General features: G+C 38.5%; 1 protein-coding gene across 2 annotated transcripts in view; it reads left to right on the top strand.

Annotated features, from left to right (window-relative positions):
- LOC106875132 (beta-1,3-galactosyltransferase 5) overlaps positions 1-11,445 on the top strand; it is a 114,664-nt gene that overhangs the window by 70,200 nt on the left and 33,019 nt on the right. For both annotated transcript variants that reach the window (XM_014923121.2, XM_014923122.2), the window contains exon 2: positions 7,115-7,173. The gene's annotated coding sequence lies outside the window, so the exon portion shown is untranslated. The remainder of the gene's footprint in view (positions 1-7,114; positions 7,174-11,445) is intronic.

The raw sequence follows: 11,445 nt of genomic DNA, 5'->3' as shown, positions 1-11,445 counted from the left end.
ACATACATACATACATACACACACATATACATATATTTTTTTTTAAATATTAAAATATATAAAAGAAGCAAAAATACTGGAGATTCAGAATACACCACGTGGCAAAATTAAGAGTTGAAAATATGTGGAAAACATATATAAAAAATGGAAGAGAAATGCCTTCGTTTCACATAGTTTCATGTCCTAACCTGCTCAGGGTGTGGCCACAATTATATGGGCCAAACGAGCCTCACTTTGAGACGCAGAGCCACCCTGCACAAAGAACAGATTCGTTTTCCTCAACACAAAAAGAGAGCCCTGAGCGAACATATCGACAGATGCGCAAGAAATAAAACGCCGAATTTCCATATCTTTCTATTATACCAGTGCAAAGATTCAATCTCCTTACAAGAAAGCTTAAACAAGGAAAACCTGTTCATACAAAAGTACAGACCACACCTTAATATACAAACTTGACTACTTCAAAAATTATACTGAAGAGTTAGTTGTCCTCCTTATAGGAGGGTATAATACGATATAATTGAATTCGTGCGTGTTTATTTTCGTTATTATCAAGCTTGTAATTGACTTTGGAGCAAGAGTGGAATAAAATTATTTAAAAGTATCATCAACCATTTGTCTTAGTCTCCAAATATATCTAGAAAGGCGAGCGTCTAAGCGAGTAATCTTTTCTTGAATTATTTCATTGTTGCTCTAACATAAAATTTTTGTTTAGAAGCATTCCTTCAGCTTTATCTTGAGCCAATATGCTAAAGAACTGATGAGAGAGACCCCTCTGAATGGCAACTAGTAGAGATCATACAATTATAAATATGTGTGATAGTAGAATTATTATTATTATTATTATTATTATACTAACGACTGACATTAACAGAGTGGAAATAACTGGCAAGATTTTTGCAAAATTATGGCACTTTTAAAAGAATTTCTTTTTAATGTCTATGAGTCTTAGTGAATTCAAGCGAAATTGAAATAAGGGAGAGCAGAAATGTATTTAGTTGTCACCTTCGTTTAGTAGAAAAATATTAACATTCCGATCCAAAAATTGTTTGAATACAAGATCGGCATTACTTTGTACTTGTTTGCACAGTGCACGATTTTAAATTCCGCCATAAGATTTAAATTCCGCCATAAGATTTTCAGAAAGTTAAATTTTAATGATATTTTCTATATTATTTTTTTTCAATTACTTTATTTTCATTCTCTTTCTTACCTTTCCGCATTTCTTTACTTCCTTTCCTTTCTCTTTTACTGATTTAATCTCTTTCTATCATTTATGAGTTCATTTTCTTCTTTTTTTTTTTTGTATGATCTTTACTTTTTGTTCTTTCTGCTTTTCCTCTCCTTCTTCTTTCCTCTTTTCATCCTATTGTGCAGTATTACGTGCATTACAAAATGTAGTCTATATGTTTTTACTCTGAGCCAACTGAACACTATAATATGTTGAGAAAGTTAAGACTTAACGCTGTACTGCTCCTTCCTTTCTCTCATTTTTACTCTTTTACTTTCCTTCCCTTTCTAGTTTTGGTGTCTTTTCTTTCTTTCTCTTTTGCTCTTTTCGTATTATGAATATGGTTGACCTTCACTTAATGTCATTTACTCCTTAACGCCACTGCCACCATAATCGCATAGATAAAATTCAATCACATACAATCATTTATATATTTATTGTTCTTATCGTCGTCGTCGTCGTCGTCGTCGTCGTTCTTGTTGTTAAGACGGCGAGTTAGCAGAATCGTTAGCACAACGAACAGAATGCCGTGCGGCATTTCTTCCGGCGTTACATTCTTAATCCAAATTCTACCGAGCTCGACTCCGCTTTTTCATCCTTTCGGGGTCGATGAAATAAGTATCAGCTGAGTACTGGAATCGATGTAATCAATTAGTCCCCTACCTCAAACTTTCAACCTTTCTGCCTATATTACAAAGTTTATTATTATTTGGTTTGGTTCAGGTTTGGTCTTATTGCCGGTAGGATTTATGTAGGTAGCGAGTTACTACCTGTAACCTTAGATCTCCACAAGTTTTCAGCAATCTTTCAGGAGACAAACTTTCTGTAGGAGCTCTACCGGGCATTGTATTTCAATCTCCTTCAGCCATTCGTCTATATCTTTGCATATTGTGGGTATTTTGTGTGTAGATCATGAATATAACATCCATTTCTTTCTGTGACCCTTCATTATCTCGTTAATTACTCTCTTACGTTAAATAAACTGATGGTTCCGTAGGAATTGAGTGCAAACAGAATTGGGCCGAAACTGACAACTCTAAAAGTTATGAACAGATTTTGATATAATTTTAATGGAGTGTTCCTAATGTATTTGTCAACCTAACCTCTGAAAATTATAAAAGTTACTCAATACTTTTATAGTTGTATGGGTCCAAATCTGTGGTAAATCTGACAAGAAACCACACCTCATCACCCAATTTGAACTCAATGATCTAGTTCGTGATCTAACACATACTAAGCAATAGAGTAAAGTCCTGACGTCGCGTCTGCAACAATGGAACCTGTTGGATAAAGATGCTCGAATTACAGTATTTAGGAAGTATTCTGCAAATCTACAGCAATTCATCATTTTGATAAACAACTTGACTTATTGTAATGATTTCAGAGACCTATTCAATGCCCTTGAGCTGACCTATGAACCAAATGAGTGGAGGTTATTCATACATGCATCCCTTTACAGAATAAAAGCGGTTCTGTTGCACATTGGGAGCATCATGCCTTCAGTTCCAATTGCTTACTCAGTTATTTTAAGAGATACATATAAGAACCTCGCTTTTATTCTAGACCACATAAGTTACAAGGAGCATGAATGGTTAATTTGCGTGGACTTAAAGGGCTACAAACTGGATACATCAAGTTTATGTGCTTCCTTTGCAAGTGGAACAGTAGGTCGAGATCAGAACATTATGTACGCTCAGAATGGCCACATCGGGAAATTATGACACCTGGATGCCACAATGTAAACCATGAGCTACTAGTTAAGGAGGAGAAAATCATTTTGCCACCACTGCATACAAAACTAGGCCTAATGAAGCAATTTATCAAAGCACTGCAACATAACAAGCCATATTTCCAGTAGCTCAAGGCGAGCTTCCCTAAAATAAGTGATGCCAAGATTAAAGAGGGCTTATTCGTAGGCCCTCAGATTCGTCAACTTATAGCTGATGAGGACATCGAGGCTTCAATGGATGAAACTGAGCTAGCGGCCTGGCATGCATTCAAAAATGTATGCAAAGGGCTTCTTTTTTCTTTACGATCCTGAAATCAAACTGGCATGATAGATCGATGAGTAAGCAACTTCGCTTTTTCCTTATCTATAATCGTTATGTCAGTAAGCAACTTCGCTTTTTCCTTATATATATTTGTTATTATTATCATTATTATTATTGGCCCTTGTGGTCTCAATAAAAGAAAGTATTATTATTATTATTATTATTATTATTATTATTATTATTATTATTATTATTATTATTATTATTATTATTTTCATATACACACAACGGATTAGACCTTTAGAACAGAGAAAATCGGGCTATAAAAAGTAACCTTAGATGCCAAGAACACTCCAAAGTATCCTAGCTGCCCCTAATAACACTGGGGAGCTTGCCTGCTACTGCTATGATACGCTCTTTCAACTTTTCTATTACTGGCCCGAATCTTTTCTCTTTGACTAAATTTTTTTTCTCAAGGGAAGATTTGCATCTTGTGTTTCCTAACTTGTACTGTTTCCAGGCTTTTTATTCTTCTCAAATCTTGTCTTAAAGTCTTCACTTTATTTTGTAGTCTCCTTTTACACATTTGCTTTTTTAATCTTTCCCAGTGAGATATCTAATTTTCTAGTGACTACTGCCCCTCCTACAAGGATCAATAAGTTAGTGTCTCTTATATTTTTAGTATCTATCCTTCTGATAACAGAATCTACTTTCCTAGTCATATCTAACAGCTACCTTCTGTTGGTACCTTTTAATGCTGGCAATCTTTTTTCTTACTTCTTTACTCATTACTTCCTGCAACTCAACTAAAATCTTCTGATCTTCATCACTTAAATCCCCTAAGTCGCTGGAGCCAGTTGTCTCTTCCTTATTGGTAGTTCTATTATTATTTGTTCATTTAGATTCTTCTTTGGTTTGAGCTGTATCTCTTATGTTGTCATTTGTTTTTCCTACTGCCTGGTCTTTCTTTTCCAGTTCTCTTGTGATCTATTCTACCTCCAATTCTATCATCCAATTTCTTCTCCTAATAACATTAGCTTGATCTATTAATCTCTGCTCAGTCACTTTAAACATACCCTTCTCTACCCAAAGTGTTAACATCCGTTTTCTATAGCCCTTTCTTTTAGGTTCACTTTCTAAGTAGCACTACATCACTATCCTGTTTTCTTCACTGGTCCACTTGTCTCTCATGTCTCTCATAATTTGAGGTAAGGTAACGTTCGCCGCCAACGTCATCTCCATCATTATTTTTCGACATCTGGGCGGGGTGGGTTCGGGTATCAGTATGTTTGTTATGGAGTTTGGCTTGAGTCTTCTGTTGTATTAGTTTTTGTATTTTGTGTTGTTTGTGTAGCGCGGGTTGTGTTCTTCTGTCGGGCATCGGCCTTCTATGGCACATGTTGAGAGCTTTGTTCATTTTGTTGGGTATTTACGGAATGAGTTTATTCCTGTAAGTTTTTGGAGGAGGAGTACTGAATAGTAGTGTGTGTGAATCATAAATCAACTATTTCATAGTATTTATGGTTATCTGTCCACCGTTCTTTCTCTTTTAGTTAGTTTTGTTATGGGTTCATTTTTACAGCGTTTACTTTTTTAACTGAACACCGCCCATGGACATGGGCTGATGTTTCTTTCGTAGTTATAATTATTGGTGGAGACGCAATGGCCTAGTGGTTAGGGCAGCGGACTCGCGGTCATAGGATCGCGGTTTCGATTCCCAGACCGAGCGTTGTGAGTGTTTATTGAGCGAAAACACCTAAAGCTCCACAAGGCTGCGGCAAGGGATGGTGGCGAACCCTGCTGTACTCTTCCACCACAATTTTCTCTCACTCTTACTTCCTGTTTCTGTTGTGCCTGTAATTCAAAGGGTCAGCCTTGTCACACTGTGTCATGCTGAATATCCCCGAGAACTACGTTAAGAGTACACGTGTCTGTGGAGTGCTCAGCCACTTGCACGTTAATTTCACGAGCAAGCTGTTCCGTTGATCGGATCAACTGGAACCCTCAACGTCGTAAGCGTTGTTTTTTCTACTGCCTGGTCTTTCTTTTCCAGTTCTCTTGTGATCTATTCTACCTCCAATTCTATCATCCAATTTCTTCTCCTAATAACATTAGCTTGATCTATTAATCTCTGCTCAGTCACTTTAAACATACCCTTCTCTACCCAAAGTGTTAACATCCGTTTTCTATAGCCCTTTCTTTTAGGTTCACTTTCTAAGTAGCACTACATCACTATCCTGTTTTCTTCACTGGTCCACTTGCCAAAAACAATAATTATTGATGCATCAGCGAGCGATCGAGAAGAAAACAGCAATGTGCATATAGAAAGGGGTCTTGTATAAATATGGATGTAATGCAATCAAAATTTTTAAATTTTACTCACAGGTTTGCTGTTTTCGGATAGAAATATTGCAGTGATTACATTTTTACGCACATGATGCTGTCTAAGGGGAAGCTATTTTATATATATATACTCCATATGAGAAAAATCTTTCAGTTTCCTGAGATGGCTTACATTAAGACATAGTCTTCTTCAATTTTTTTTTTTTTTTTTTTTTTTTTTTTTTTCGGCGGATTCTTAATTCCTGCTTTGTGATTTGATCTATCTTCCTGACAGCTCGCTGTTTGGTATTCGCGGCGGTATCATCATCATCATTATTATTATTATTATTATTGAGTGAGAGAGCTGTACATGCCACCAAAGTGACACTGGGGTAAAATATACGAAGCCCAGTATACCCGTCTGATAACGGTACACCAGGCACATGCATCACAACCATATGTGCACGACAAGATGATCTCATATCAAGATTACAGCGCATGACCTTGCAGGTGGGGCCCAGTTAGAATTTTCTTCAGGTTGAGTAGCCCATACCGCTCAAAAGGTCCCTGAAGAAGGGTTGTTTAAGGATGCTGAATAAAACACCCATGCTTCCAGAGGTGAATTATCCAAACCCCAAAGATTTCTTCTCAACACATCGCTATGATGCTCCCTCACTACTTCTGCTTATTATTATTATTATTATTATTATTGTTGGCGGAAACGTTAGCATACCGGGCGAAATGCTTAGCGGTATTTCGTCTGTCGTTATGTTCTGAGTTCAAATTCCCCCGAGGTCGACTTTGCCATTCATCCTTCTGGGGTCGATAAATTAAGTACCAGTTTCACACTGAGGTCGATTTAATCGACTGGCCCCCTCCAGCAAAATGTCGAGCCTTGTGCCTAAAGTAGAAACGATTATTATTATTATTATTATTATTAGTGTTGTTGTTGCTCATTTTAATCTGAATATTCATTGTAGCAATTTTACAGTTCCATTCTCCAAATTTTCCAGAACGGGATCGAACTTGATACTTCCTGATTGCGCTGCGGTTTTTTTTTTTAAATATTTGGTCGATCGAACAACTGAAATTACTCGTCACTAAAACCAACGCAAAATCTTTTAGAACACCGATGCACAAAGACACACATTCAAAAACAAACATGCATGCGCGCCTGCACACTCATACACACAGAGTCATACACATACACACAGAAACACACGCAGACAGTTTTAAGCCCAACAAGCGACTGGCTTTAATATCAAAATCTGATCCTTGAGTGCCTTTAGTGGAGTTTACTCTACAGCAAACATCCAAACTGAACCTATGATTTCACCTACCAATGTGCAAGCTGGATAGAAAAGCCGACGACGGTCACGAGGATGACCTCTCCTGACCGGAGTAACTTATAAAACCACACATTCATACACACACATATACACGCATTCACTACGCGCATACACAAACACATACGCGTTAGTGGGCGCGCGCATATGTATATATATATATATATACATATACAGAATTTATTGCAGTTTAATTTATATCGATTTGTTCTAATGTCTTGCAGACAATACCATAATGGTGAAGTTAAGGAACAGCCATAAACATGATAACCAGACTACAACAGTAAGTATTATTATTCACTTGAAATACATTTCAACTGCTCTTTTCCTTTGCTCTTCTTATCAGTTTTCTATATTTTCCTTTCTAAACTTCTGCGATGGAATTATAATTAAACTACTTGGGGGAAGAAACTTAAAACATCTTCCTCACTAATAGCTTCGTACTTTCTGAGAGTTTCCTGTGTTGCTCGTTTGTTTTCGTGTATATCGCTGTTATTGTTGTTGTTGATGATGATGATGATGATGATGATGATGATGATGATGATGTGGTTTCTGTTGTTTTTGTTATAAAACACCACATTTAGTCTCTAGCCGTCATCAAGCGCAATTGGATTTATGAACCCTTATCATTCGCTGTGTTCGAACTGAAAAGGAACCATATAAAACTAGCTTTACTTGAAAAATAAAATGTTAACGATGACTTGCGTATTTATTTTTAATACGTTCCAGCAGATACGAATGTGAGGATGCTAACCGCTGTTGTGTTCGTCATAGGAGTACAGCTTCTCTTTTACGATGAATATGTATTCATAACATGCTCGATTCGTTAGTACAAGATATTCTGAGACACCGGTATTTCAACATGTGTCTTTTCAAACTGAAGCACCTTCAGGTCACTAAATCGAACAAAAGCCGTGGTTCATGCTTATAATTTCAGTGAATAGTTTGTTCGCTGATCCATGTCGATATCTATCTACGGATAATAAATTGTCATATGCACGGTGAACAGTAGGTTTCGAAACAATGACTTACATATTTACTCTTAATGCGTGCCTGTAAATTCGAACATGTTAAATTTTTAAGACCATATTTTTAATGTAATATATAGTGTGTGTGTATATTAAATACAAATGCAGTAGCGTCTCGCATACATAATATATTGAGTTCAACATTTTCAATCATATGAGATTATCCAAGTAATGTACAGCTCAAACTTCCCTTTAAATGTGTTTAAAATCTAAAATAACAAGGAAGAGAGACCATTTGTAATTCTTTTAAGTTGCTACATAAGTATGTCGTTGTTTGGCAACTAATCAACTTTTACGTTTATGGCATGTATGCAGTCAGTTAAACAACTAGCTGTGATCCAGTTAAACAAGTAGCCTGCTTCCGGTCTTGCACGTTGCAGTAGTTACTTGCTGATGAACAGGTGTGGACGTGTGTTAATGCCGTCCAAAAATTGAACTGTGAGAGTCGACCGAGGTGCTTAGCGAGCAAAAATTGTGTTTCTCGTTCGTCGTTGTTGGTGGGCATGCCGCCGCAACGACAGACTGAAAATTTTTTTTGAACTTTTGTTAAATTTTGTGTGGCGTTTCTTTTCGCCAGAATCTTAACATTTTTGTAAGCGTGATATTTCTCGTGGATTTACCTTACGCCAAGAAGAGAAGTCTGACTGCTGGATTACCTGGTGAAGAGAACTTTTTTGCAGAACCTAGGATTCCCTGTCTGAACATTGTTATTTGTTTCTTTTTTTTTTCCTTTCTTATTTTTTCTTTTCTTCTAATTTTGGTTCTTCTTTCTCTCTCTTTGGAATTTATTTTTTCTTCTCTTTCATCCTGTTTTTTTCTAACTTACATTTTTGAGAGTATTGTGTTGAAATATTGTATTGAACTTTTCGGACATAGCAGAAATTGAAAAGAAGAACCATGTCTTGGAGTGGGAAATTGTCCCACCCAAGCAGTGGTTAAAGGATTTTAGGGAAAGAACGGTGGTGCTCAGAACCTACTCAAAGGCACTCGACACCATTACGGTCTTTCCCAAGGTCGAGATAGAGAGTGAGCTGGCGGAGCATCTGGTCACTATCAAGTTCATAACCAGGGGTGTCAAGTATACAACGGTTTGGTTGCTATTTGACACCCCTGAGGTGGCTCGCAATTTTGCGAGCCAGCCCTTAGAAAGGCAGAACATTTTGTTTCTTCCCACATATTGTGGGAAGAAATTAACTAGAGCTTGGATGTGTGGGCTGCCACCCGGTATTGAGCCTGAGTGGATTGAGGACACAATCCGCCAGGGGCTGGGTGGAAGCGGAGCCAAGCTCCTTAATGTGAAAATACTTCCATCGGCTGATTGGGTTGGGTCAAAGACTGTTTTGACCATGTGGACCCAATCAGCCAAAGATCTGGTATTTCCAGATTTTTTGAGGATGGCTGGGCACAGATATCCGGTGATCCTTGAGGGACGTCCCCCCAAGTGTCACCTGTGTCTGAAGCCCGGTTACATCAAGAAAGACTGTCCCCAGGACCAGAGTAAGGTCCTGGAACAGTTATTGAATGTAGTTTCCCCCGCTCCCCCAGTGGAGGGAGAGACGGAGGAAGTCGAGGAGGTTTCCACCTCCTCGAAGAAAGGAAAGAAAAGGAAGACGGTGGGCAACAATGGTTGCCCACCGAAAATCGCGGGGGAGGAGGAGGACCTTCCAGCAAAGGTGGAAGTGTGCCCTACTCCAGTGGCCCCAAAGAAAAAGAAAAAAATTACGGGGTACGGCCGGCGCTCGATAGTGCACCGCCGGCGTGTCCCGACGCCCTGTTGATGGGAATTGTGCAACCAACGGAGGAGAGCTTGTCGGCGGGAATTGTGCCGCCGATAGTAGAAGCTGTGGGCTCGCCCTGTGAGGAGCAGGAATGGCTAATCTTATTCCGCAAGGGAGGGGCCTTACATAAATTCGTGAAAAAGTGTACTAGGAAGGGTCGGAGGGAGGGAATCCTCACCTGTACTAAGGATCCGGACTGGCCTCCGCAGGTGACTGCGGAGGTCGTGTCGGATAGTGACATATGTACGGTGGTGAACACCTTCCCAATCGGCGAATTCCGTCTTGTGAATTGGCCCGACCCAGACCCACAGTGCGTCATTAAAGTGCATTTCAAGTGAAATATGTATTCACACATAAAGCATATCAGACAATTTTCATGAATATACACAGTTGCTTAACCAAGTAATTTACGTACTTTTCTCTCGGTTTGTATTTCATATAGATAGAGATATCTTGAATCGCTGGAGAAGCAAAGCCGTCGGCGAGGCAAGATACTTCGATCCGTATAGAATTAAAATATAAAGAATAGTTTTAAGCTGCTTGGTTTTGAAGTTGCTGTGTAAATTTAATACAATTGACAATTGTCACACATATTTCTAAGTACATACTATCACTTAATATGCACTTAAGTAAGACACTAATTTCATGTCTTTTATAATATTTGCGAAATATAAAAATCTCTGTGTGTGTGTGTGTGTGTGCAGCCGTGCACTTGTACATCAGCATATGTATGAATGAATGGATGAATGTTTGTTTGTGTGTGTGTAGTCGTGCACTTGCACTTATACATGAGCTTATGTGTGAATGAATGAATGTGTGTGTGTGTGTGCGTGTGTGTGTGCGTGTGTGCGTGTGTGTGTGTGTGTGTGTGTTCAGGAATCGAAAAGAGGAGGGGTAAGATGTAAGAGATAGTGAGGGGAAGAGGTACAGCAAGACGGACGGAGTGAAGAGAACAAATAACAAAAACAAAGAGATGGTGGTACCAATGGAACATTTGAAGGAAGAAGAAACGAAAAGAGAGAGAAAGGAGGAGGAGGAGGACAGAAACATTGATACACTGAAGCGACGACGCAATGTACATGATCAAAAGAAGAAGAAGAAGAAGAAGAAGTGATGATGATGATGATGATATATCACGTGAACAATAGAAAGGTTGAAAGAGAGAGTGAGGGTAAAAGTGAGAAAGAAAGCAGACGACATGTCATGCGACCAAGAGCTAACAGAGTTTTTCCGATTGATTATATTTTAGTCTATCTATATCGATCATCAGATGGTTGACACATCACATTTGCAAAGTTTCCTTCGTATTCTGGCGGAAGAAAATGAAAAACGTCTTTCTTCGCTTTTTTTCCCCCAAGTTCAGCATGAGAAGTGAGTGGGGAAATTCAGAAAATTTATTTGCTTCAGATGTAGCACAAGAAAATTTGAAGATCTCGTCTTCAGCACTAAGTTTTTTTCTGATAATAACAATGCATACGTAGAGGAATAAATGTGGATGTGTCTGTATGTATATGACTCAGTACGAGGGGTGCTGAAAAGTTCCTGGCATTAAGGGTGTCGCGAAAGGCCTGGCTGGAGGTCAAACCTTCGGAGTTCTTTTACAGGGCTTAGAAAAACTGAAGGACCGCTGCCATAAGTGTGTGAATCTGAGAGGGGAATATGTTGAATAAAATCATAATTAACTGATCTTCTTGTATCTTCTTTTTCCCAAAGGCAGGAACTTTTCAGCGCCCCTCGTATGTTCATATA

Source organism: Octopus bimaculoides, chromosome 4 (genome assembly GCF_001194135.2).
Source record: "Octopus bimaculoides isolate UCB-OBI-ISO-001 chromosome 4, ASM119413v2, whole genome shotgun sequence".
Classification (NCBI taxonomy): Eukaryota; Metazoa; Mollusca; class Cephalopoda; order Octopoda; family Octopodidae; genus Octopus; species Octopus bimaculoides.
Note: the sequence above shows the minus strand (reverse complement) of the source record. Positions and strands in the feature narration are given on the sequence as shown.